Consider the following 6,000-nt stretch of genomic DNA (forward strand, 5'->3'; position numbering starts at 1 on the left):
CGACCACGGGGACCTAGGTTCGAGTCCCACCGATAAATGCTGACAATTTTCAGCCATCACCGAGTGGCCGAAGATTACCGACATGCTCCCCAAATCTTCAATCAACCCTATATAACTTCAGCGACTTCAGTCAGGAGGAGCAGCATGGGTCTAGCAAGTCTTACATCAAGGGCAGCTACTATAAATAAAATCCGCCTGCGCCAATAACAGGCTGGGGTCGTCCATGAGACACTTCAAGAAAGCCTACGGGGCTAAGGGCAGCACCTAAAAAAAAATCAACCTCTATACATTGGAGGAAGAAACGACTACAATGGAATTTGATTTGGGTCTTTAAGTTCTCGACTAAATTCAGTAACAGTGTGAGTTTCAACCTAAGCCAAGCACAAATTATAACTGTCTAGCGAGTAAAGCGAGTGCGGGGACGCGTCCTGACAAAGCCTGGGAAGTGTCCAACGGGCGGGTTAACGCAACTCTGCGTCTCATTTGTCCTCCCATGTCACCCACTTGCACCATCTCACAAGACCATGACCCCCTAAGCCATTGACCGCCCTTGACCCCACCTTATGAGCCCCTCCTCACCGTCCGTATAACAGCCAATATCAGCTGATGGCCTGGAAAATGAAAAACGTCTCCCTTTGTCCTTCCCTGTACGCCCATTGTCCTGCCTTGCTCTTTCTCAGCCGCTCCATGACTTCCCTCGTTCATCACCTCGCCACCCTCTAAAAAATTCTTTCTGATACCTATTCAAGCTCCCCAACATGTGTCTTGGTGCGGCTTCCGTCTACATTGAACCTTTTTTCCCCTCTCTTTTTCTCCTCTCCTCCTCTCCTCTCCTTTCCTATCCTTTCCTATCCTTTCCTCTCCATTCCTTTCCTCTCTTCTCCTCCCCTTGCCTCTGTTTCAGCCCCCCGGTACACACAATATAAAAAAGATATGTCAACATATTTAACACTAACGCACGCTCGCCATCAAAATGCTGAATAGACTTTTGTTTTATGAAATCGTTTACCGGCCCAGTTAACTGTGATTCATGGTGTGAAAACCGATTATAAAGTAATGCGAATATTTTTTTTCGGGTTTATTCGTTGTCTGTTAACTTAAATTTGAAGTGTGCTAACGAGTCATGTGCAGAATTGTCATGTGCTTCCTGGCGATGATGGTATACCGTGTTGCTGTGTGTGTGTGTGTGTGTGTGTGTGTGTGTGTGTGTGTGTGTGTGTGTGTGTGTGTGTGTGTGTGTGTGTGTGTGTGTGTGTGTGTGTGTGTGTGTGTGTGTGTGTGTGTGTGTGTGTGTGTGTGTGTGTGTGTGTCTGTCTGTCTGTCTGTCTGTCTGTCTGTCTGTGTGTGGTGTGGTGTGGTGTGGTGTGGTGTGGTGTGTTGTGTTGTGGTGTAGTGTGGGGGGGAGGGCACAAGAAAAAAAGAGGAAACAAAAAACTCTGGTGGAGGTAGATGTTAGAATATATGAAATAACACAAAAAGGAAGGTAAGAAAAAAAGAAGAAAAAGGAAGGGAGAATAGAGGAATAGATGAAAGAATAATGATGTAATTGAAAATTAAAGGAATAAAGGGAGAAGAAAGAAGAGTAAGGAATATAAAAAAAAGGAAGGGAGGAAGTTGGGAAGGTGTATAGGAAAGTAGGCAGGTAGGCGGGTTGTTGAGAATGTTCCTCCTGAATGTAGTTTGGAAAGCTTTAGAAACTTTGGAAATCGGGTTTAGGAGAGAGTGGAAATTAGACGGCTCTGTTGCACTGTTTCGTGACGGGCATGATAGCGGGTCTTGTTGTTTATGGTGTCTCCTGTTTGTGCTGTGTCCGGGCCGGTGTTGATCCAGCCGCCTTCACCGATTCCTTTGTGGTCATAACTTTTACACCATTATTACAGACACCATTAATCTCTTGACTGTCAATCGTAGCCCACCTATCTCTTAAGCGATTCAAAACTTTGGCAAATAAACAGTGATCAACATTCTCTTAAAGTAAAGTGTCTCATTGAGGTTGAAGATGACGTAGTATTGTTAGTAATAGTACAACAAGGAATGAGGGAGGTACATGGGCTTGAGAGACTCTCGTTATGGCAGGAACAGAGTAACGGACAGATAAGACACAGGCAGCTCAGGGATGGATTCCGACAGCAGAGCGGCAGACAGCGGGGTAAGATTTATGGTCTCGCCGCTCGATTGTGGACCCAAGAGAGATAAAAGGATTATAGGGGTAATAAACGTATAGGCATAGGCGTACAGATGTTTCCATATACAAGTGTACATTTATTTTAGCCTTTGTTATCTTATATAAAGAATTCCACAAAAAAATAGCGGAGTACTAAGATTTGAATCGGGCGTGGTCTAGATAGGTATACAATTAATATGAATGAAATAAAATATACACCCATGGGAGTGTTCCACCAGAGATGGTACAAAAGATAACGGCATAGAGAATATGAAAGTAAAAATATAAGCAGCATGAACAAAGTTTTAGTAAAATAGTGTTTGTTTCATAGCTGTTTCATGATCTTCAAATAGCAACATCGTTCCTCACGCACCAAAGCAGTCACGGTAAGAGGTAGAAACGAAGAAAAAAAGAAACTGGTTTGTTTGGTCCCTGTCATCAAAGGAATAATGAGGCGCTCGGGGGAAGAAAATGGAGATATTTATCAATAAAATGGGCCCCAAGTCTTTGTTTTTACTTGTCGTAATTCAGTTCTGTTTAGTGAGTGTTGATTCCACCGCCGTGTGAGAGGGGACGACTGTACTTCACTAACCCTGGACTGGCTCCCGCAAGGCGTTGCAGATACACAGAAAATTCACTATTTTGCGGCAGCTCGTCCAACCCGTGAAGTTTTGTTGCTGTAAGAGGGGACGAAAGCATGCCTCTTCTTTAAGTCTTTGAAGATGAAAAACTGTAAAACGACAACTCGCCAAGCCAGCCATGAGGTGAACCTACCTCGTTAGCCTCGTAGCCACGACAACCAGGATTTAACTATAATTCTATCACTAGCGGGGAGTGAAGGAAGTTACACATCGTCAAACAAGGAAGAAAAATAAAAAAAACGGTAAGGACAATTCATTTGAAAAGTTTCATATGCTCCTAATGTACCCCGCCCACACATGGTCTGGCTAAATGGGGGCAGGTGGAACCAAAACACTAAGCAGTCGTAAAGCTGAAATGTTATTCAGCTCTCAACATTCATTCCAGTGGCTGTTCATGATGCCTATTGTGAACTTCTATCGCAATGAGAACACTGAAAATATTATTCTCAACAAATAATTCCACTTGAAATATGATGCAACTAACAACCCAAACATAAAAATATGACCTGTTTTCTGAACTCAGTGATCTTGTACCGGAATGAGGTGTCCTTTAACTGCCAACAATGGACTGTATATATATATATATATATATATATATATATATATATATATATATATATATATATATATATATATATATATATATATATATATATATATATATATATATATATATATATATATATATATATTCCAGCTATTCTCTCCTCTCGGTACAATATTGTGTATTACGGTTTTCCTGTTTGAGGGATTGAAATTCTGTCCTTCCGTCCCGCCGCACCCCCAGGACTTAGTGGGACGGAGTGGCGGGTAGAGAGCAAGGATGAGAAGCATCCCTTCCCTCTTTCTCCCCACTTCACAGCCAACCTCCATGGCAGGCTTGTCAAGCCGCAGCCACCCCGCGCCACCGCCTGCCTGGATGTCATCAGCTGTCTGATCACGCGCTTTGTGTGGGAGGAGCCTGATTGAACCATTCCATCGCAGTGACCGGGACTCCGATAAATGGAAATAATAACAATATATGTGATTAGAATAAAAGAATGTAAATATATTATATGGAAAAATGACTGATATTATTATGATCAAGTTTAACATCCTCTTGTTGAGTATTTATTGAACGATTCAGAAATGTTGAGTGATTTCATGAATGAATGCTTGAGGGGATACACAATTACATCCCGCGCAAATGACTTCCCCGAGGAAAATATGATCGTCCACAATGTTGAGTAGTGATGGCGGGGGTGGGTGGGGGGAGGCGAGACAGCACGCAGCCAGGGAAGTCGTGCAGGTCAGCGCCGTGATCAGCGATGCGAGGCCACACTGCCTTCGCCTCAGCAGTGTCCTTTCTTCCAATGATCAGCAAAAATTCAAGGCGAGGCGCGTTACAAGATATTGTGGCGGAGAAAATAATGCCTTGCTTGCACCCCTGAAGAGCAATATTGTTGGGCTGGACACAACGGTGGTCTGTGGGGCCTCGTCTGTATGCTGGCCGGACCCGCCCCTCCGCCCCTTCCTTCCTAACATGTCTTAACCGCAGCGCCGCCGACTTTCCATGTCCAGGCTTTTGGGGGCGAGGAGTAATTCGACTCTCTAATCCTCAGTCTCTGATCTGACCCACTCGGCTCAGCCTCAGCCTGTCAGCCATGGGCGGCTCGGATGCCTTTTTGCTGCATTTTTTTATATATATAAAAAGTTAGATCAATATCAAATAAAAAAGGAACATTAGTCGGATTCACTGAACTTTCAACCTGTTTATAAGAAACTAAGAAGCCCACTTCATGAGGTCGACTCACCCACGCGTTGGTCACCATGCAAGACGCAACAAGCGGGTAAAGCAATGCTACAGTTACAAACATTCCGAGGCAGCAGTCATACTAAAAGTCTCGCAAAAAATGCAGGTGAAAATGAAGATTAGTTATCAACGTTATGCAACTGCAAAAAATCAGGAAGGAATTCATCTAGATTTGTAGTTGATATGCCTTAAAATGCCTGCTTTAGTTTAACAAAATCCACTTTACATTTACCAGAGGCATCTCCTAAATAAATAAAATGATGTTGTACATGAATGATATGATACCTTGCTCATATGGCAAATGAGAAAGTTGTTGATAAGAAACAAAACTAAAGCGCATATATGAGTGACAATGTTTACAGCATTACATTCAAGACTATTTAAAGCACACTAAATTTGCCACACGTTAAATCAGAAACCTCATCAAATTCATTCAATGCACGTGAATAATTCGAAACAGGGGAAGGGACGAAAACGCGGCAGAAATCACTAATGATGCACAACACACACACACACACACACACACACACACGAACCCTCCTCAAACACACACATACATACAAGGTCACAAACTCACGTCCACCAGAATAGAATATCAAGTCATTATTCCAGTATAATTTTTGGCAATGAATGAGCTAACGAGTACGACCCAGAGAGACAGACAAGCAGGCAGGCAGGCAGACGTGTAGGCAGGAAGGCCGGCAGGCATGTATATAGAGAAAAGCATCTGCAGGTCTTTTCCCCTCCCCCTCCCTCTCCCCCTCCCCTGCTGCACTGAAGTCAATGGCGAACAACTACCACACGCATGTCATTCTTTGGGACACTGAAATGAACGTCAAGAATCTCCTGAATCTTTTGTTTCCTCCCCCGGCCGGCAAGTCTCCTGGTGCGTAATGATATTCCTCCTACCTTTCTCCTCCCTTAGTGATCCACATCAAAAAAACATACCAATGTAAGTAAAAAGAAATATTACCATTCATGGGAAGGAATAGGAGGGCGGGCTGTTCCTGAATTTCTCATGCCATTAAGAGAATGATTTTCAATGAGAGGAGACACGGAGGGGAATGTGGACTGGAGCGGAAATAAGAACATCAAATTAAAAGAGCGAGGAAGGGACAGAATCAAACATAAGCCTTTCCCTTTGCTTTACAAAGTGCGCCACCATATCCAAGGCCTGAAAAGAGTGCCATCTAGCTATTCATTTCCAGCCTATCTTACGTTTGGGGCTTTTTCCCTTACGCTCAAAGGCTACAGAAAAAAAAGGCAGAACAACCTATCCATCGGCATTGTTTACTTTCCCCTTCGGAGAGGTCAGTCACCTCAGTCCGCTAGGTAAAGAACATGTTACCTTAAACCTTGGGATCATTTACTTATGTGTGGTCTCATGGCATTTTCAGATAGCA

The sequence above is a fragment of the Eriocheir sinensis genome, chromosome 27 (assembly GCF_024679095.1).
Source record: "Eriocheir sinensis breed Jianghai 21 chromosome 27, ASM2467909v1, whole genome shotgun sequence".
In the NCBI taxonomy this organism is placed as follows: domain Eukaryota; kingdom Metazoa; phylum Arthropoda; class Malacostraca; order Decapoda; family Varunidae; genus Eriocheir; species Eriocheir sinensis.